Source organism: Ambystoma mexicanum, chromosome 7p (genome assembly GCF_040938575.1).
Source record: "Ambystoma mexicanum isolate Mex_15411 chromosome 7p, UKY_AmexF1_1, whole genome shotgun sequence".
Taxonomy (NCBI): Eukaryota; Metazoa; Chordata; class Amphibia; order Caudata; family Ambystomatidae; genus Ambystoma; species Ambystoma mexicanum.
Genome location: NC_090939.1, coordinates 465,904,912 through 465,927,787, shown reverse-complemented (window position 1 = coordinate 465,927,787; position 22,876 = coordinate 465,904,912). Strand labels below are relative to the sequence as shown.

The window sequence follows — 22,876 nt, the reverse complement described above, 5'->3', positions numbered from 1 at the left end:
ATGAGTAATTAGGCCCTGGTGGTGCACTCTGCATGTCTGCAAAATGGGTGGTGGTGGACATTTCCCCCATTAAGAAGAGGGAAAGGAGGGACCCAGACCTTGACGACACATCAGGGTTTAGTTGTAGACTGCACATCCTCACATCCGCATGGTGATCCCTGTCCCACTTGCAAAAGGACTTTCACTGCATCTTTGGCTTACGCCATGCCGTCACTGCTAGCTTGGCTGCATTTCTGCCATACTATAAATATATATATAAACCCACTTCTCTGTATGTGGCAAAAGCAAATTGTGCGTGGCTTGCATCCTACTTGCCTCATCCGGGAACCACTAGAGTAGGCGGAGTAGAGAGGTGTCTGGGCCCGGATGATGTGTACTACCATAAGGAAAGCAAGCCCTGACATTACCTAAATAACAGTGGCAAACCATTTGTGCGGTTTCGCCTGAAATGAATGACACTCAAAAGAGAGGGTTCCTCTGTGAAAACTTGTATTTGTATACCAGTTTCAGGATGTATAGCAAGATCAAAACTGTTGGTAAATGCTGCATGGGGTATATGTAGATTTGTTTTTTTATTCTATTTTATTGGTGGTGTTCAGTGCAGGCATGGCCACAAGGGGCAGCAGAGTCCTTTATATGCACCCTGAAGGTGAGTTGCATCCTGATTAGTGCAGGTTACAGAGGCCTACTAGGGCGCTTGCAGGAATGAACACATTGAAATGATTGTGAGCTGGATTAATGTATGGGATGGGGATAGGAGCAAATGCGAACTGTGAGGGTTAGATGGTGATCAAGATGTTTTTTTTTTTTTTAGAATAGTATTAATGCTTGTTAGGAGGAAGGTAGCATCCAGATGAATGGCTAAGAGATGCCCATGGCCATTTGGAACGGTTATTGTGTATTAAACAACTATGAAATGAGGTTTTATGTTAATGTAGACCTTTCAATCTTATTTTCTGAAGCAGAGTGGCAGATGTGTATAGTTGAAGGATGATGTCACACAACACTGTAAGGAATTGCTAATTTTAGAGAATATACATTTGTATGTGTACATAATGGGCCTCATTACGACCCTGGCGGTAAGGGGTTAACGCCAGCGTTAGCTGCGCCGACCCCTTACCGCCAACTACGAGGTCCCTTAGCGCCATGGCGCTTTTAACACCTGCTTTTAGCAGGTGTTAAAATCCATGGCGCTAAGGGACCATGGAGTTAATTACGCCACCGTAATTTACGGTGGCGTAATTAACGCCTTCCCCACTCCCATTATGCCCTATGGGGCAAAAATGGGAATGGGGAAGGGTAAATGGGGATTGGGGACTTACCGCCCCGCCGACCTCGGAATGGGGCGGTAAGTCCGCCAACCACCATGGCGTAAACGTAGTTTACGCCATGATGGTAAAGTCACGGCCCAGGCGGTAACTTACCGCCTGGGTCGTAATGAGGCCCAATGTATTGAGTTATCTTTTGTATAGCACCATGCATGTATTTAGAGATGCAGGGGTGACTACAGAATGCTGTGTAAACACACGCATCAAGGTGTCCCACAAAAACCACTCCTCCATGCAGATGTTGCTACCTGATGTAGTTACAAAGCCTGTGAGTGCCCTCGTCGTAAAGGTGAGGAAATCTAAATAACTGATTACCCTGCAGAGTTTCAAATGAGTGAGCCTGGCGGGCTGGGGGGGTGGGGTTTGTGGTGGGGGGTTTGGCATGGGAATTGAAAGTGAACATAATGACAGGTGAGGAGAAAAAGTAGTTTAAGAAAATGTTGTCCCCGTGGATATAATGGGTTACGGTTCATAACTTGATGCCACAAGAAAATTGCACTGTTTACGAACAGCAATACGCACGGCCTAGACAGTATTTCAAGGCGAGATGGAGAGGGGGAAAGCTATCATTTAGGTAAATAACCGTGGCAATGAGAAAATGGAGTTGTCTAAGGGATAGTAATTTAAGACATGGCAGTATTTAGATTAATACCCCTGGATCTAAGAACTCGCCACAGACAACCCACACATATCCCTCCACACACCTGTCTAATACCTGGACTTCACTATCGACCCCACCTTTCCTTCATACACCGCATAGCTGCTGTCACCAAAACATGAAATCTACAACTACACCTCCTACAAAAGATCAGACACTTTGTTCCTCCTGATGAATTTCTCACACAGACCAAGCATTGGTTCTCTGCAAGCTAGACTAGGACATAGCCCTTGCCCCACTGCAAGACATACAAAATGAAGCAGTCAGACTCATCCTCCACCTACACAAACATTCACACATCACCCTAGCTCTCGCCCAGCTCCATTGGCTCCCCGTACCCTGACATTTTGAAACTTCTGTTTCACCGCCCACCTTTTAAACTTTTGAACCTTGTTAGGCACTCCAAACCCATCTAGATAGGACCAACGCTGAACAAAAATTTGAATAAAATAAAATACCAGGCTTCAGGTTGTGAGAAATCACCCAGGAGAGGACAGTGAAGAAATACGCCATGAATTAGGCATGCATTGGGAGATCAGTGGGGGAAGAGTGGCATGTGTCCAGTGTTGTGCATACCCAAGTGATGGCTGGAGATTTAAGGGGGGATAGTGAGTGCCCTATATGCAACTTTACAACTGTCCTACTTACTGAGTCTTTGCTCACAAAGATTAGGGTGATAAGAGTCAGCATCCACCTTTACAGGGAATGAAAGGTCACTGTGGAGAGAGAGTGTGGTACATTTATTGATGTGACTAGGTACAGAGTTGTGTTGCTTTGTGTATTATCTGTTTTGTCTTATGAGGATTTTTGTGGTATTGAAATACTACCAGCATGATCCCAGGGTGGGTGATTGGAAGCCAGGAGCAAGAGCAGGCACTGTTGGAAGGCTTAAATAAGATGATTTATTGTTCCTTAGCATTTGGCATTGAGTGAGCAGTCATCAACATATGTGCTTGCTTTTTCTGTGAAGCTGTGAATTAGGTGCAATTGGAAGAACGGAAGACTTCCAGACTGTCAAACTTCAACTTGGAAGACAAAGTTGATGTGCAATCTAGTGTTGTTATAGACACGCTGATCTAAAAGTCACAGGCGCATAAAAAGAAAAAAAAGATATAGTTAGTGTGGAAGACGGTCAGTAAGCGGTATATATTAAGCATCCTAAAATTCCAAATATATATTTTTAAGGTTTTAAAAGTAGAACAGTGCATAACTTCACTCAAAGTAGGCTACTGTAGAAGGTATTTAGGCTGTATTTTTGGTTAGTGGTATTTTTGTTATTTCATGGTATAGTGGTGAGCCTAACTTTAGAGTACCGCGTGAAAATTGTTCTTATACCAGGATCACTAACGGTAAGTAAATACTGGACTTAGTACACGCTAGACAATGAGCTTATCCCAATGCGGTATTTTATTTACAATACCACAATATGCCCTTTTGGCTTGCATGTCAGAATACATTTACCATGTAAATGAAACATGAACATTCACACACACACACCTTGCCCTTCTGAAACCCAGTGTACAATAATCAGTGCCCCATGTTACCATCACAGATCAAACATGTAATAAATATTCAGAGATGATTCAAATTTTGAATTGTTATTCTTTATCAGAAGTTAGAAGTATGCAAGATACACAGACTTAATATACAATGCAAAATGTCCACTTGTCCCTTGCATCAGTGAATCAGTAATCAACAATAATCATTTCTAAGTGCAATTCGCTTGTGTTTCTTTCTTTGCAATTAAAGGGCCTAGTTATGGTATATTTCAAAGTGATCTTCCCTTTGTGCAATAAATGAGTCTTCAAAACAGTGTATTTTGGTAACTAGCCAGTGCCCCATGGAAACTGACCTTGAGCTTGTAACAAATCTTGGCCGAAGCTAAACTTCTATTACATTGGTATTTTGTCACATGAATAAAAAAGAGCATAAACACAGTTATGCACATTTAAGATTTTCACTGTACAACACCTAAAACGGAATCATCCACATTTGATAAGTTTATAATGATATTCACACGCTCTACACTATCTAACATTAAGAATTCACTCATTGGCACGCTCCTCTTTTCAATCTTTAATCCTGTGTGTGTCCTGAACTGCCAGCGTCTTCGTCTAGCTACCGGACACTATCTTCTTAGTTTGGAAACAACACACAGGATCCTCTGACAGAGCCTACATGCACACCTCCCCCAGGATCAGCAAAACTCTTCTGATATGGCTGGCAGCCAGGAACCCGAAGCCAGCGAGAGAGATTTCCTCATTCCTGACAGCCTTTTCAAAACCTCTGAGCTAAACCTGCCCACCATGTAGGTCCTACTTACACAAAATATAGAATTTTCCCACCTTTCTCTATGACATCATGTGTCATTCAAAATCACCTCCCTTTTTGTCAATCAGCCAGCCCTCCAGATAGTCCTGAAGCACATGACCAGTCTGCCGGCTTAGAGCATAACCAAATCGGATGGAAAAGTTACATTTGTCCCATTTCCTCCTCTGAAAGTCTTTTTAACAGTAAGCAAAACGGACATCAGATTCCACTCAAACAAAGCGTAGCTTTGATTCTGCACATTTTAAAATTATATTTCCAAACTAACCCTGCACAGAACAAATGCTTTGCACCAAGCTTATAAAAATGGCATGAACTAATTTGCACTGATTGTTAGTATGGGGATATGTTATATGTTAGATGGATAAGGTAAATTAGTATATGTTAGTTTCATGTTTTTATTTCATTGCAACTCAGCCCGCAACTGTGGTATTGTAGTGCAAAGTAATAACACCCTAATATGCAATGCCGGATTCAAAACCTGTTTTCTTCTAGCATGTGTTCCGCGCATTCCCAATATTGGCATCTGTTAGATACAGCCTGAGTCTCACACATGAATCTCGCACTTGAGTCTCACACACTTGGCCCTAGTTGAAATTCAGACCTTTGCTTAAATGTGGATGTTGAAATTTGGAGCGACCCTTGTTGAAATTCAGAATAATGTCCCTACACTGCTCATCTTGTTGCACTTAACGTTTGCTTTGCATGTTTACTATTGTTTCCTCATGCACTTTCATGACATGTATGTTCAGCACTTCACTCACTCCCTTCCCTTGAGCATAATAATGTTCCCAGTCTATACATAGTCGGATACTTCTCATTTATCATACCATACCATACCTTGCCTTTCCTTGACTTACCACACAATTCCTTACCTTACCTTAGCTTATCATACCATACCATATGTTACCTTACCATGCCTTACTTCCTCTTGCGGTGCTGGGGGATGGATGAAGCACCAGAAAACGGTGACTTCTAAATGTTATAGTACAAAGTATGGATATGTTGGGTTGCATGCGCCTAGCACTTAGCTTAAAGTAAGAGCTCCCACAAGTGAAATCTAAACATAGTATTTTATTGGTTCTAAACCAAAGTGAGTTTACAATAATTTACAAAGTGCCAATATACTCCATTTGGAGGCACGTGCAATTGTTTCGCCCTTCCCCAGGCTTTCTCAAGGCACAGTTAGTGTAATAATGTAAATGGTAAAGTATTGTATGTGTGATTCAAATAGTACAATCCTGCATCATTACAACACAAAAATACATATGTGCCATTTTTTCAAAGGTTCATCTCATGTTAATTGTGCATACACATCTTCATAAATAATTGTACCTTCTAGTCTAAGCAACTGGGGTTCAAAGTCTGAGAATATTATCTCTATAGAAATTCAGGTTGAAGACTGTCCTTTTACCACTCTTAAGATTCTAAAGGTAGTTTCTCAATGTTTTCTTGTTCCTTGTGGTGCTGGTTAGCAGGGTTTCCATAGAGACACAGTATTGTAAGTTTGACATTGATTTCTTGTGTTTAGTTGAATCACTGGGTCTCATGGATTGTTTAGTTTGTCATCTTAATTCTAGTTGCAGAAGTTCATCTACACATTAACATCTTCAGTTATTAGTATGGTGCGTGCCGGGGTCTCCCTCCTATAGTTCCTTTCTCAGTGTCCCTCTTGATGGGTGGGTCTTGTAAATAGTGCTTTGTCCTTTTTCGGACTGGTTGTCTGTCAGGATGGCAACAACCAGAGGAACCTACTAGTTGCTAGTAAGTAGCTATAAACCCACATATTGGTCTTGATTAACACAATATTTGGAAAAACACAGGACGTTCCACTGATGACTTAAACATTTGGGAAACTCTGCTTTATGAAGGGCTGGTAAAACCCTTATGGTTTTATATCAATATCACTAAGAGAATAACAAGAACTCATGCAAACTCCCAAATAGTCATAGTGAAACCAATAATGTGTCTATCAGGAACTTTTTAAAATTGCATTTCATTTCTAAATATGTGTTCCATTGGCACCAACATTTCCTAACAGGGATAATGTTGCCATATACTGATGCCAGCATAGTTTCACAATGATTCTGTGTTTTCCAAGAGGAAGTTTCATCTTGTTCTTAAAGTTTGAAGAGATCACTGGTATTGTTTTCCAAATGCAGCAGTGTCTTAACTGTGTGCAGTCCATCACCTACACGCGCTTCAGCGACTTGAATCAAATCCTGAAAAAATAATAGTTCACAACATTTAGGAGCAGGAAGTCACTGCCTAACCAACTGTTTTCAAACAGCCTAGGGGCGGGGTGTCAAAAATAAGGTCTGCGGACAGGATGAGGCCCCCAAAGCCCCCTCAGCAGGCCCTCCACAAGAACAGTGCAGATTGCACAGTAATGTGCTCTAAAATGAGAGAGCAAAGTACAGATTGCTCAGTTGCAGGGACTTAAGTTTGTGCCTTACAAACCGTAAAACAAACACAACCACTCTCCTGCACCGCAAGCACTTCACTACACTGCAGCAACAAAACAAACCACACATAGTCTCACACAGAGCACATGGGAGCCCACAGATCCGGAAACCGCACCCATGCTCAGCGAACGGTGCTAACCAAACCTAAGCTGCAAACAGAACATCACAAATCTTGCTTTGCCTTTATCCCGCTAGACCCTACTAACCGATCCTACCCTCTTAACTTTCAGATCCGCCACAGTGCCAGGGGGACACCAGCGCTCCAGGGGACCACTCAGGTGGTTATAGTGCGTGGTATAAATATCCTTGCACGGTATACATATCCTTTAACATAACATAACATAACATCATGAGAGAAAGACACTGTCACCAGTAGCAGACTCTCTGCAGATCTGCTGGCAGCACCGCTAGACTGACAGCACAAGAGAATGAAGGAGGGGGCGGGCGGTAAAAAGGAAGGTAAACAAAGCAGTGATGAGGAAATAGGTAGCATGCCAAATAGTCACCTTACCATTAAACAGCTACCCTTTTCTGAAAAAAAGCAATGGTATTTGTTTCTGCACAACCCCTTTAAAGAGAGAAGTCAATTATTCTGAGCTCTGCAAGATATAGAAAAATGCCCCATAGAAAGAACATCACTGTGCCGGGAACATCTAATTACAAGGATGCCACGTCTGGTGCCAGGTCAATATCTGAATCAAAGATGATTCTACAATCCTTTTTTAACCGCCAGCTCACGTGCTTCCCGGAACCTAGCACAGCATTACTGCTGCAGCGTCATGTGTATCCTTACTTTAAAAAATGTGCTTAAGGTTATCTTGCATCAGAAACTCAGACTTTAAAATAACTCCAAACATTTGAATTAAAGCTGTAGTTTGAGGTGCAGCTCCTGCAAACCCTCTGATATTTTAGCATGGTCTAATTTCTACTGAGATGTTCCCTTGTATCATGCCCCGCTTCACTGATGACATGGCACAATGATTTTCTGCAGTAAAATTGTCCTTGTTGTACTGTATTTGGCACCTGAAGTATTGAAATATTTCATGTGCTTCCAAGGAGAAATGTGTTTTACATTCAATGGCTTTTTATCTAACAATTGTAACCAATAACCTGAGTGGTTTCAGCCTGGCTCACTTTGCTTGCCACTAGCTACTTTAAAAATGTAACAGCATCCACTGTGTATTATTATGCTTTTACTTGTAATAGCTCCAAAGGTTTGGGCTTTTGTATCCAAACATGCACACCGCCAAATGCAGCAGTAGAGAGAAAGATAAGGACAGCTGGGGAGTTGGAGTCCAGAGATGCGAGCAATTCTGCACAGGTGTTCAGAAGTGCAATTTCCATGCCTCTGGATGCTCGGAATCCAGATTGATGGTTGTGGAGACCACCAACAAGTTCAGTGTGAGAGCTGAGTTGGGGCAAGGCCAACTTCTCAAGCAGCTTCCCAAGGAGGGGGTTGATGGAGATAGGGCGATAGCTGGTAGAGCAGGTATGATCAGAGGATGTATTTTTCAGGAGCGGGTGTACAAGGGAGTGCTTAAGGGGGAGGGGAAAGATCCAGTGACAAAAGAGTGATTGCAGAAATCAGCGAAAGCAAGGGCAAGAGAGCCAATGTTATCCTTGATGGTCCTGGATGAGCAAGGGGAGACCTGTTTAGACGAGACCTTCATGAAGTGGACAACTCTGGTAACTTGTGGGCTCTGTTCTTTGCACGGATGGTGATTCTGTATTGCCTTTCGAACAGGCAGCAGGCCAGTTTGTCAGAGGATGAGCCTGAGGTTAGCCACTTCCATTCTGCTGCCCTGCACGTTCGTTTCAGAGATGCAAGTTCAATGTCATACCAAGTGTTACGCCTTGAGGCAGGTTTCAGACGGATCCTCATGACTGGGGCAAGAATCTCAAGAATGTTGGTGATGGAAAGATGGAGGTTGCTGAGGGCAGAGTCAGAGTCAGAGCTTTGGAGTCATGCATCAAAACATAAATGTACTATATTATCTATTGCATGTGAGTTGTAGGCGACTACTCGTTTTCAGTCGGTTAGGTCTAACGTGCACTGGAACAGTCTTCACAAAGCTTCCTCGCAAGGAAAGTGCAACATGTTCAAGGGGGTTGGGGGAGTATTAAAAGCAACCAGGTATTGTGGGATTCCCGACCTAAAAGCACATGACAACACAATACAATTAGAGCCAGTCCAACCTCCTGGCAGCTAGCCCTGTCATAACCTGGAACAAAGCGTGCCAATTAATATCACTATTCCCACTGTTCCCTTCATCATATGCAATCGCCCTCCCATCGGAAAGTCAAGAAGCAACTGGCAATAGATTCAATGCGGCTAGGCACTCTATGCCCTACTTTTCACTTAGCCCCTCCCCCGCACAGACACACACACACAAGGAGGGGATCATTCCATCTTATTGTTTGAAAAAACAAATTGACCAGCCTCCTTAACAGACATGACCGGGGATTGAAGGTGGAGTGGAAAGCCTAAATATACTTCCGTTTCTAACTACACAAGAATGGCACTGCCATTCCCACAGCTCTGAGATTCATTAGGGACCCCTCCCATCTGCTGGTTATCCCATGATTTTTGCTAACTACCTGCAGAGGAAATAGCTATTGCTGACTATATCTCCAGGCCCCCACCCCTGAAGCCCCTATTTTTCGTGGGTGTGCAATATTCTGTAAGTTACCGTGCACTGCCATGCACCAGTCCATGCACTGTTCCATCTGCTAATGCTGGTGTTGGAGCCAGAGGGTCCGAAAGTTGTGGGTGGCCTATATTGGATCGAACCTGGTGCAGTGGATGTGGAGGGTGAAAGGAAAGCTGGCCTTCTGCTTGAGGGTGTGAGATAGCCAGTATAGAATGAGCCAGGCAATGCACATATCTGTGTTTTCTAATGGTGAATGGTCGCCCCAACACTAATAGGGGAGATGCTCTAATCCTAAAGCAGCCTTGTTATACATATCTTTCAGTATCTCTGCATGATTGGGGGCTGCTGGGTTACAATTCCCAGACTAATAGCTTTGTCATTCATATTGACTCTGTAGGCCTCATTATGAGTGTGCCGGTCTGGAAAAAATGCTGGTAATTCCGGCTGCAGCATTTGTTCTGAACCGGCAGCATTTTAAGTATGCTGCTGGGGGCAGAAGTTCAGGCCCCTACCGGCGAACAAATGCCTGAATCACTGACATTGTTATTAATGGTGTCAGTGATTTCGAAACTCCCATCCCATCGAGTCCTATGGGAATGGGAACCTACCGGCACTCTGTCGTCCGCAATATCCCAGTAATACCGGGATATCGGACGGCAGAGTGGGTAAGTGCAGTTTGCCAGTATCCTGCCGGTACTATCAGTGGGATACCGGCAAACGTATAATCAGTGCCTGTGTCTATGTTGTGCCTGTGTCTCCGCTGTGCCTTTTGGTTATTCTGCGCAAACGTTGACTAGCCGGTGATCTCTCGGGCTCCCAAAGGCCACAGCACTTCGTCTTCATCGGTGCATACAGAGTCCCAATTGCACAATGCCAGAGCACACCTACCCTGTCCTATCCTACGAGCCTGTAGTCAGTCTGCAGCATAACATGAGATTGGCTAATCATGTACACAGCTAGAACAGATGACGCTCACTAGCAAACGGGAAATGTTCTAGGGTGAATAACAAGGCTGACAAGACCAATTAACTTGCTTTGAAACCTATCATCCTGCACAGGGCTTTGTTGCATGCCAGCTGGGTTTGTACTACGTAAATACCTTTATTTGCATACTTACAAACCCAAAACAAGCCCAAAATAAATTAAAAGAGTGGACCCTTAAAACCAAGTATCATGGGAGAGTTTCTTTATTCTCTAATGAGTTGGAGCATTATGTCAAATACACTATCCAGTGCAAGAATTAGTTATTCACATTCCAGAATTCCTGTTTTTTTTTACCTCTGAATTTATTTTGTAGGCATTTGTTTATTACACAGCCAGATACAAATGTTGCTTCTAGGGAAGAATAAAATATAGCGCCACAGTTAATTTAGCTAACAATATTCAAGCAAGTTTACCCAACCCATGCATTCCTGGGTTATATGCACTTGTGAACTATGTACCGATACTCTAGTCTGACTCGATAAAAACAGTTAAGCTCGCTATAAAAGAAGAAAACAAAAGGTAAGGCATGCTCTTTCACTGCCAGCATGTGCAGAAACAGGGAGGAGAAGTATTGACAGAAGGAAGCCTCTGGAAGGAGGGCCTGCTTCTAGGTAGGGCTCAGAAGGGTCCTAGAACAGCAGGTGTGGTTGTACCTGACTGTTGGCGCCATGCTGGGGAGAGCTATAGGTAAATGTAGTTATTTTGTGTGAGTGTGTGTGTGAGACAGCAGGTGCATGTGTGTGTGTGTGTGAGCATGCATGTGTGGGTTTTGTTTGTATGTGTGTGGGGAATGCATGTGTGTGTGTGTGCATGCATGTGTGAGCGAGTCAGTACACTTCATGTATGTGAGTGGTAGTGGTGTGTGCATGTGCAGTGGGGTCTGGGATAGTCAGGTTACTATGAGCATGACATGCTTAACTGGGTAAAGCTGACGTATTTTGGAACGTTGAGCATGAAAACATGTTTTACAGTGTACTACTGACATGGTTTTACAGCGGAAATGCTGGTATACATTGTAGGCATAGATATCCTGAAAATGTGCTTTAGAGTGCCAATGTTGGCATGTCTTGTGGGTACAGGTAGCATGAAAATATGTTGTAAAATCCTTTGTGCAGTTCTTGACATGGCAACTATTAGATGTATACATGTTTTCGATTACAGGACCCACTGGAAGTCGCATAGGATTTTACCAAATTTTCTGAAATCTGAGCTGCAAAATGCACTATTTCAAGCTATGAACTTAAAAATGCTCTCAAGTAAAAAAAAAAACCTTGAACTATCGTTGGTTGGTTCAGGACCGCTCCTTCTACTCACTCGCTCAGGCCAATTTTGGGGAAACATTAAACCCATTTGAGTCCAGAATTCACCATCTGCAACTGTGAATCTGCACATTGCCCTTATGCTAGACATTATAAGAGGCAAGTTCTAAGCAGAGGAGTGAGCATCATGCATGTGATCAGCCTGAAGAGCTGGCTAAGTGGTTACTGAGGGGAATGAGACCTGGTGTTATGTTCCTTTATACATTTGTAATTAATCCCATATCTTCAAATAACGACAGGATGCCTTCCTTGCATCTACATTTCTTTATTGCCAAACATCAACTGAACTCTCCCCATTTCATTCCTTGCCACGTTCCACTGCCCAAACATTCCATGTTCTATTCAGCCACAACACCTCCCCTTGCTTATCATGAACTTTCACTCTTTCCATCAGCCTGGCAGGGTCACCACTGCATTTGTTCAATGAGACGTAAAGGCTTGCATATACTCCTTTGAGGGCGACCACTACCAAACAAATGAGGTGGAGAATGTCCAGAGTCTTTAAGTGACAGGGGATCACCACTACCAAACAAATGAGGTGGAGAATGTCCAGAGTCTTTAAGTGACAGGGGATCACCAAGTTCATCAATCCTCCTTTCTCCAAACAGTTCCCTATTCGAGTAATTCTGTGACATGAGTCCTGCAGGTTCCTCATTTCTCCCTTCCTCATACATTTTTTCATTCCATTCATCCTGGAACATTGCATGGAAGAGCGAAGCATCTTCTGTCACTACACTATCACTTTTCACAGTAGACTCTCTGGGCCTTTTGACAGTCTTAACTATTAGTGACTCTGGCTGGATCCCATCTCCCTTCATTGTTTCTGCCTGCTTAGTACAGATTTGCATTCACTCATAGTCATCTGATTTCCTTCAATTCTCCTCCTCTTGCAAGTTATCCACTCTCCACTAGCCTGCAGTCTTCTTCCTTCCATGTTGCCCCCCCCATTTTCATCATTCTTCGTGGCTACATCTTTCCTTTGGTTTGGTTTCATCTCTTTGACACATTCCCGCTGGAACGGACACATTTCCACATAGCTACTTGCACTAGGTTGTCTGTTCTCTCTCTCCCAGTACAGTCTTGCATCGGGAAACCTCAATACATCACACCTCCTTTTCGGTAGCAATCGTGCACTGGATCTCCATGTTGTGAGTAATGGAACCCCCTCTTTGCACACAATCCAAAAGTGATTTCTCTGTCCACATCTCATACACATCTGACCAAAAGCTGGACATACACCTCTGTGTGGAAAATCCAATCCACATCTATAACATTTCTTTCCCAGTCTACTCTCGCCTTCACTATCGCATCGGGTTTGCCTCTGCCCATTAGATCTAACACCAGCAATAGTATTCGGCTCACTTTTGTTTTCTATATTGGCCACTTGCTTTTCAGTTCTTTCATACACCCGTGCCCATTCCAGGACTTCCTTTAATGGGAGAAGCACTCTTAGAAGATGTCTCCGAAGCTGTGATGACGTGCATCCTTCAATGATTCTCAGCCTAATCGCCTCATCATCCCTAAAGCTTGCGAATTCACAATATGTTGCCTTTCCCTTCAATCATAATACAAATTGGTCAATTGTTTCATGTGGATCCTGTATGCACTGGTTAAATGCGTACCGTTCATAGTCCCGATTGGGAGGGACCACCAATTGTTCACTAATAGCAGAAACTAACTGTTGATACGTTGTTCTTTCCTGAGCCGGAATGCCTATTATCACATTTTTCATCTCCTTCCCTACCAAGTTAACAAATATGTTCATTTTGTTTGAGACATCCCGCTGTCCTGCTGCTCTCAAAAAGTTCTCAAATTCCTCTATCCATTTCTGCCACCGCTGCCCCTGATCTTCCTGTGGCTCAAGTATAAATGGTTCAGGGCAATGTAAATAATCCATTAGAATCCTATCATTCTGAGCTGGTTTTATATGCCTTGCATCCTCATTTGTGATATTCAGGAACATGGTTACTCACTCCTGGCAGTTGCTTTACTCTTTTCCTTTATCAGCAATTATGCAATCCTGCACACTGTTGCTGTCCTTGTTTGCTAGGCCCCTGTACCAGAATAATTCTATTGTTCTTATTTGCTCTTTTAATATCTTGCTGTACTGCGTTGATGTAGTGCAATAGCGCTATATGCGTTGCTGTGCGAGTGCAGGTGTCAGATCTGTAATCTTGTTTCACACTTGTATTTTGATTTATTTACATGACCTTATTTGTGAGAATTCTATCTGTCTTGAGAAAATATCAATCATGTATGCTACCATATTTCACTATTATTTTCTGTTTCAACATCAACATGCATCCAAGCATTACTGTTCTGTGATCTTATTTCTCTCACAGCATTTATCATCTGCACTCGTTGTTGCCCAACAATTTATATGGCTGCATTTCATAGCATTTGTAGTACCACCTGGAGAGTTGTTTTTATTTGTATCTGAGCATTGTTACAGTAACGTTTATGGGTTAGTTTGCTTCTTTCAATATCATCTGATGTTCTGTTTATGCATCTATATGTGAATGCCCCTGAAGCACACCTTAACACTTGTATGATGACCTTTGCTGGTTTACCTGTGACGTGAAATGTTTTCCGGACTGCAGCAGTTAAATTGCAGCTAGATACAGGGATATCATCACGTTCCGTGGCATATCAAAATTGTTTGCATGTTCACTTTAATGTCTCTTTATTACGTAGTGCTAATTTTTCTGGATGCAATAATCGAGCTACCAAACCCTGTGTCAATAGTTCAGAACTGTGGCATTTCACTTGTTCAGATATATCATTCCCTCTTACATTCAGACGCAAGTACAGCAGTTTGGCTATTTACAGCGCCTCTGGGTTTTTATTTGTTAAACCATTGTAGTCTGTTATCTTTCTTTACCTCTCTAGATTGTATTGTGCTGACACACTTTATTGTTTAAGACTCAATAAAGAATTGCTGTCATTAAAGCACTGCCGTGCTGTGTTTCTCATTCCTTATATTATGCGTGTTCTAGCTTTCCTTCATGGCATTTCACTGATTTCCACTTTCCATTCTGTGTACTCCTATTGTTGTCTTTGTTTATCTCATTTCATTCTCTTTACCTATATCCTCAAGGTACCTGAGTCTTCTTCCCGATCCTCCACTGAATTTATTCTTGAGCTTGTTTTGCTTGGTTAATATGTATGCCTCACCACTGTGCTCCTTATTGGACACTTTGATTTAATTTGACTCTCATTGTTTCCATTTGGCATTTATGACATTTTAGTCCATTGTTTTGTCTTACTCCACTTTATTGTATCTCTGTTGCACTTATTTTATTGCATTAATTTCATTGTGTTTTACTTTACTTCCGTTGTCTTTGTTTTATTATTTGTTCAGTTTGTGCATTCACCCCACAATTACTTTGCTTTTAAATGGAGGTTTTCCAGTTCTTGTATCTATCAATGTTACACACGCTGCATTAGTGTCCTAGTCTGCCTCGTTTCATTTATGTTTGCCACGCTGTTAAAGTACTCTCCTTCCACTTTTCCTAACGTTAATCATACATGTATTTCAAATGCTCTTTTGATACATAATTTTACTATATTTTCCAAAGGGAGTGCTTTAATATATACAGCACTTATGTTCCGCACTCGTCGCCTTTATTTTCATGCATTTTTTATCCTAATTGCCTTCATTTAATTTCTCGTTGCCATGTCAACCCATTGTTTATTTCCTCAAAATGGCTGCACGTGGGGGCGTGGCTAGCGCGCGAGCGATGCGGACGTGAGCTGAGTGAGCTCCCGTAAGCGCCGACACAATCCTGTACCTTTATCCTGATTCCTGGGGACATCGAGCGACATCAACGCCACGATTGTGCCCGTGAAGCTGGGGGCTACGACCGGCGGAAATCCGGGCTGTGGTCTGCCCGTTTGGAGGGCCATAATCTGCAATTTACTGAAGGCCGGGGGCCCCGAACTGCGAAACCAAGATGGCCGCCGGAGCTTGAGGGCAGACCACCTCCTGTCTGATTGGGGCTTGAAGCGGCCTGGTGTGGTGCGGCACACGCAGTGGACACTGACTTTTCTTACAACCGGAGGTCGCCCGGACAAACGGCTCCTGCTCTTGGGCTGTTTCGACCCAGCCCCGAGTGGTGGAGGACGGCAGCGGCCTGGCCCGACAGAGCTAGAGGTAGGTGGGATTAACTCTCCCCCCCCCCCTGCTCCATACAGACGGTGGATTCGTGGAACCTGCGTGTTGGAAGGTGTTTGGAGGACCCCGAGGCCTTCCACCTGGCCTGTTGCGGGGCTGCGACACGGTACACCGGAGTAGATCCATAAGGGCGTAATTAGCACTGTTCGACCTGCCGTGCCGGACGCCCCACGCCTCCCCGGAACTATGGGGAAAGAAAGGCAGAAGAAACCCTCCACACAGAGCAGCATGGACCAATTTGCCGTCGCCACCACCCCGGCCCCGGCGGCCCCAGCAACGCGACCGAACTCCCCCAATGGGGAGGGCCCTCTTTCTCTCCATGATGTAATGGCGGCCATTGCTAATTCCCGATCCTCCATGGAGACCAAAATAGATAGCATGGCGGCAGACGTCTCCTTCCTACGCCACGATCTACAGAAACTAACCTCCAGAACGGGAGAGGCGGAACAACGTATTTCTGAAGTGGAAGACAATATAGGCGGGATTAACCGCCAACTGTCCCAGGCCTTAAACCGCCTTAAGACCCTTGAATCAAGAGTGGAGGATGGAGAGGGGCGATCCCGTCGCAATAATGTCCGTATCCTGGGTCTGCCAGAAGGGGAGGAGGGACAGTGTATGGAGCTGTTCTTGGAGCAGTGGCTTGTAGACATCTTCGAGGCCACATCCTTTTCAAAGTTCTTCTCAGTGGAGAGGGCTCACAGAATGCCGGCGGGTAGACCACCCCCGGGTGCCCCGCCACGTACTATCATCGCCCGCTTACTCAACTACCGAGATAGGGATGCCCTCCTGCAACTGTCGCGGGCACAAGGCTCGATTACCCATAACGGCTCCCGAATCGCCTTTTTCCCGGACTACACCCGAGAAGTGCAGCGGGCACGACAATCGTTTGAGCCACTCAAGAGACAGCTGGCCCAACTAAATGTGAAATATGGCCTGCTCTTCCCGGCCCAACTGAAGATATATCATGGTGGAACCACGGTTCATTTCAGCGACCCGCAGGAGGCATGGAAATGGGCGGAGGCCCATATAGAAGGTGATTGGACTGCGAGACCGAGGAGGCCGAGAGGAAGACCGAGGCCCAGGCACGCCTCCCCGAGAGGAAACCCGGAGAGGAATGAACAGGGGGTCCTGGACCCCGATGCAGATCAGCGAGGACATTGACCGGACTGTCGCCCCTCTGGCCTAGTAATGGCGCTTTGAAGTATTCTTTCTTTGTTTGTATTCTTAAGCCGGACGCATGAGTAGTCCACCATGGAAGATGTTGACACTGGCGCATGGGAGGGGACTCTGGAGGAGCCTCTGAAAACCCCCCCCCCCCTAGCCGAACTTCCTCCTTTCCTTCTCCTTCTCCTTCTCCCTTTTCCCCCCCCCTCCTTCTTGTTTATCTAGACCCGGCTCTAGGGTCTGGGTTTTTGAGCTGCTACCTTAAGTTGAAGGTCCAGCTATGTTTGGGCGACAGGTACTTCGTGTTGGGGTGGAGTATAGGGTGGGGGTAAGTTGGGAATGTTTGGAAGTTTGTTTGTTACTTCAAGACTGTCATATGTTTATAACGGACACGAACCACTGTCTTTGGTCGAAGTTACCACTTCACCATCTCTCACTGATTGCTACAATCGTACAGACCCCCATCATGTGTGATAGATATCCTGTGCACAGACTCACGGGACACCCATGCGCCACACCAAATCCCTGAAGTTCCTCACCTGGAACGTGAATGGGATGGGGTCCGGGATTAAACGGCGCCTGCTTAGGCAATTTCTAAATAGACACTCCCCTGATGTGGCCCTTTTGACAGAAACCCACCTGGCCGGATCACACTGTGCCTTTTTTCAGAGGACTAATTACCACCTTGCCCTTCAGGCGGGGTACACAATGGGCTCCAGGGGCACCCTCATCCTGATACACAAGCGCATTCCATTTACTCAGCAATTGGTTGAGCGCGACCCAAGGGGTCGATACGTGTTCGTCATGGGGACCATCTGGGGTCAGACGATGGCCATTGCCGCAATTTATTCCCCACCCGGGTTGGGACAGGAATTACTGGACGATCTTACTACCCTTATAGGGAAACACCATCCTGATACGTTCATTCTGGGGGGTGATTTTAATGATACCATGAATGATAACTTTGACCGTTCCCATCTCCGAAATCGCAACCCTGACACCTCGACTAGATTGGCCAGTTTTGCATCGGCCCTTGGGCTCCGAGATGTATGGAGAGAGTTACACCCGACTGATAGGGAGTACTCCTTCCATTCCGGCGCTCACGGCTCCATGTCCAGACTGGACTACTTCTTCTTGCCACATACCGACCTCCATAGGGCAATGTCCGCAGATTTACTCCCCCGGGGCATTTCGGACCACTCCCCCCTCTTAGTTGAATTGCGTATGCAGGGTCCCCTTCCCCCTAGAACGTGGAGACTTAACAATTATTATCTGGGGTCCCCGGAACTGATAGATCGCCTCGAGGAAGTTTCTGGTGAATATTTCGAAATTAACGAGAAGTCGGTGGACAGCCCCGTGATATTATGGGAGGCCTATAAAACAGTGCTAAGGGGTGAAATCCTTTCTTGGACGACACATAAAAGAAACATCCGGTTCCGGGAAATATTAAAGGCCGAAGAGGAAGTGAGAGACAGGGAGATTGAGCATATATCCGATCCTACGCCTGAGACCCACCGATCCCTCCAGCGCGCCCAGGAGTGCCTCCGTAACAGAACGATGGATGACGCCAAGCAGGCCCATTGGCAGGCTAGGGCGAGGGTGTATGAACTTGGGGATAAGTCGGGTAAACTGCTCGCTTGGTTGCAGAGGAGAGACGAGGGGCAGCGCCATGTCCGGGAAATTGTCACGGCACAGGGCGACACCCAACATTCGGACTCTGGGATTGCCGAGGCCTTCACAGAGTTTTACGCAGATTTGTATCGGGCTCCGACCTCACCGCTAAACCCCTGCCTCCTAGATGAGGTGACGCTGCCGATCCTTTCGGGGCAACAGAGGGACCAGCTGGACTCTGCTTTATCAGAGGCTGAGATTGCAGAGGCACTGTCTCAGCTCCAGTCGGGAAAGGCACCGGGCCCGAACGGATTCCCAGTTGAAACTTGGCAGAAGCTAGGAGTAGACAAAATGGCCGGTCCTCTACATAGGATGTTTCTTGCTGCCCGGGAACAGGGTACCCTCCCACCAGATCTTTGCAAGGCCACCATTGTGGTCATTCCCAAGCCTGGCAAACCTCCACATGATTGTGCTTCTTATAGACCTATATCGCTGATTAACGGAGAAGCTAAGGTCCTTGCTAAGCTATTAGCGAATCGGTTGCAGTTAGTCACATCCTCCTTGATCCATCCGGATCAGTGTGGTTTTATGCCTGCCAAATCGACTCGGATGAATCTGCGCCGCCTCCATTTAGCATTGGAGAGATCCCCGATTATAAACGAACCCTTGGCCTTGTTGGCAATCGATTTTGAAAAGGCGTTCGACTCCATTCGATGGGACTACCTTTGGGAAATAATGCGCCGCATGGGGTTCGGAGAGGCCTATTTAGGCTGGGTGCAGCTACTTTATGTTAACATCAAGGCGGAAGTGAGAGTGAATGGCTGGTCCTCTGGGTCCTTCCCCCTGGGCCGTGGTACGCGACAGGGATGCCCTTTGTCCCCTCTTTTGTTCGCCCTTGCTATCGAGCCATTAGCTCTTTGGCTTCGCCAAAACACCGCCTGGAGAGGATTCAGATGGCCGGAGGGACACGAGGATCGTACATCCCTGTATGCGGATGACCTCCTGGTGTACCTGGGTGACCCACTAACATCCTCTGCCATTGTAACGCAAATGTTAGTCCGCTTTGGGGAACTCAGCGGACTCAGAATCAACTGGGGGAAATCAGTCCTCTTTCCGGTGAAGGGTGGGGAACAGGCAATCCCCCAGGACTGCCCGTACCGGGTGGAACGACAGGGGTTTCGCTACCTGGGAATATGGATATCCGGGGATTTAACAAGCTATATAAGGAACAATCTCCGACCAATCACAGACCGCTTTATTGTTGATGTCCGGCACTGGAAACTCCTCCCCCTGACACTTATGGGAAGAGCGGCACTTTTTAAAATGATGACCCTTCCTAGATTCCTCTATGTCCTTCAAAATGCCCCACTTAAAGTCCCCGACTCGGAGTTCCACCAGGTGGAGACACTTCTCAGAGACCTCATATGGGGGGGAGGCCAGTCACGAATTGCGTTAACTACACTTCAAAGATCTATTTGGGAGGGTGGAATAGGAGTTCCCCGCCTTCAAACGTATTACTGGGCATCACAACTGGTGGTGGTTAATGACCTTCTCCACGGGGACCGAGACCTGCCCCATATACGGGCTGAGATAGCCACTATGCGCAACACTGACCCGCTGCTTCTCCTCTATCAGCCCCTTTCGAGAACCTCTCCGCCCACAACCACTACGCATATGATCACAGTGTGGAGACAGGCACACCGATTCATTGGGTGGGAAAATAAAGCTACTAGAGCACAACCCCTCTGGCGGAACAACAACCTAGCTGAGACCCAGAAGTTGGAGCCGTGGCCTAGGTGGGTGAATGCGGGGATTGCCAGGATTGGGGACATGCTTACACAGGGGTGTTTGGCCTCATTTGATGACCTACAATTGCGATTCCAGATTCCGAATACGGAACATTACCACTACATTCGCCTCGCCCATGCTTTGAGACCCTACCTGACAGCAGATACGCAGTTGCCGGACTATACCCCCATAGAGCGTAACATCCTTCCGGCGCATATCCCTACCAAATGCACTTCCATCCTTTACAATGCTATATCCTCCTTTGCTACCCCCGAATTGAATGAACTAAAGGCAAAATGGGAAGTAGATGTGGGGGTGATAGATCCTGAGGATTGGATACAAGTCCTTATGCATCCCCGGGAAATCGCCATTTCCTCTAGGCTTCGATTAGTGCAGTTGAAAATACTACACCGGGTTTATTACCCTAGGACACGTCTATATGGCTGGAAACGGGCTTCTGACCCAAACTGTTTGCGGTGTGGGGATGGGGAGGGGACCTTTATTCACATTTTGTGGCTGTGTCCCCAGATACAAACTTTTTGGAACGCATGCTGTAGGGAACTCTCCCGAGTTCTGACTCGCACCATACCACTGGACCCAAGGGCTTTGCTTCTGGGCGTGCCCGATGAGATAGAAGCTAATAAGTGGGAAAGATTGCTCCTACACACGGCGATGGGGCTGGTTAAGCGCAATATCGCGCAGAAATGGGGTGCCCCTGACTCCCCAACGCTGGAACAATGGAAATTGGATATGGACATATGCGCTATGATGGAGCGTAGGATTTACTCGGCGCGAGGCTGTCCCAACAAAGCGTCGAAAATATGGGACAGGTGGGAGGAAGGTGTGGCCTGAGTGTCCCATGTACAGGCGGGGGAATGTGCACTGGGGGTTTTGTTTTGTGCTTGTACCATACTATACATTATTGCATGTGATGAGATGATCGCTCAACTGTTGATGCTCAGGGTACCTTTTCTGATTGTGAACGACTATGACAGTCTGAAGTTGTTTTTGTTTGCTTGTTGCTTTGTTATTATGACCATTGTACTATGTTAATAACAATAAAATACTTTATAAAAAAAAAAAAATGGCTGCACGTTGTTTTACGTAAATATGTCCTTTCCTCTAAAGTTTTATTACACTTCCTTACACCTACGTCACCCAGTACCCCAGCACTGTGCCTCGCACTCCAAGTAAGTTTGTTGCCCTATTCAAATAATGCTTTCTTCCTAGGTTTTCGCTTTCTTCTTAAAAATGATTGCTTATGTCACTGCCAATTATCCACTGCATTTTCCACATATATATATGTCCCTTAATAGCTGTGTCATGCGCCTTAATGCCTTTCTGTAGAGATATCGCAAGATCTCCTGGTCTTGCGAGATCCCGTGTGCGGCCAGAAGTGCAGGCTTTGCACGCCCAGCACGCATTCAGGCGGGAGAAAGCCACGGAGCAGGACGCGCTCCCAGGTGCTCCTCCCAAGAAGAGGACTCTAAGCCGCAAGAGAGACTCCCGGCAATTCACACGAGTTGCGTCGCAGCATTGGGGCCTGTTGCCCACCATTGACTCTTGTTATATGTGTTGCGTATTTACTCAAGTGTTACAGAAGAATAAAAGACCGCAACCTGCAACCACACCGTCTCCTATCATTTATTGTGAGAATTATACAACATAATTGGCGACGAGGATGGGATCACCACTAAAACCCGCGTGGAGCCATGCAAGGAGCGACACCACCACCGCCCTTCCTGCAAACTCCAAGGAGGCCTGCGATTCCATGGCCACAATGGCAACCCTTATTCACAACGTATGTAGAGGCCATGGGCGGTGCGGGCTACTCGGCGGCGAGACGCAGGGCGATGTTACTAAACGCCCTAGGCGTCAAAGGACAGAGGGTGTTCGAGAGTCTCACCCCGGAGCCGGTAGCTGGTGATAACGATGATGTATTCAAGGAGGCTGTACGAAGGATTGTGAAAAGGTTCGCCAGTAAGGAGAATACCGTCCTGCACAGGATTCGGTTCTACAGCCGCAAACAGGAGGCGTCTGAACCCGTTGATGATTATGTCACAAAACTGCGCGAACTGGCGGCGCTCTGCAGCTTTGGTAACAACGCTGAGAGTCTCATCTGTGACATGCTGGTGGTCCACACCAACAGCAGAAAAGTACAACATAAGTTCATTTTAGAGAAGGAATTGCAGCTGGAAAAAGCTATTGAAATAGCGAGAGCAGTTGAGGAAACGGTAGGCAGAAGGAAAGAATTCGCAAGCAGCCACGGCCCTCCCGAAGTACAATCTGTGGCATTCCGCCCAAAGAAGGAGAGGCCGGTCCTCGATGCGAGAGAAGGAAAATGGGGGAAGAAAGAACCGTTGAAATGCCACAGGTGCACCAGCATGAAGCACCTAGCCTTCGATA

The 22,876-nt window shown here is 45.8% G+C and overlaps 1 protein-coding gene across 1 annotated transcript in view; it reads left to right on the top strand.

The window, feature by feature from the left end:
* CCDC80 (coiled-coil domain containing 80) overlaps positions 1-22,876 on the top strand; it is a 487,864-nt gene that overhangs the window by 4,649 nt on the left and 460,339 nt on the right. The gene's annotated exons all lie outside the window — the stretch shown is intronic.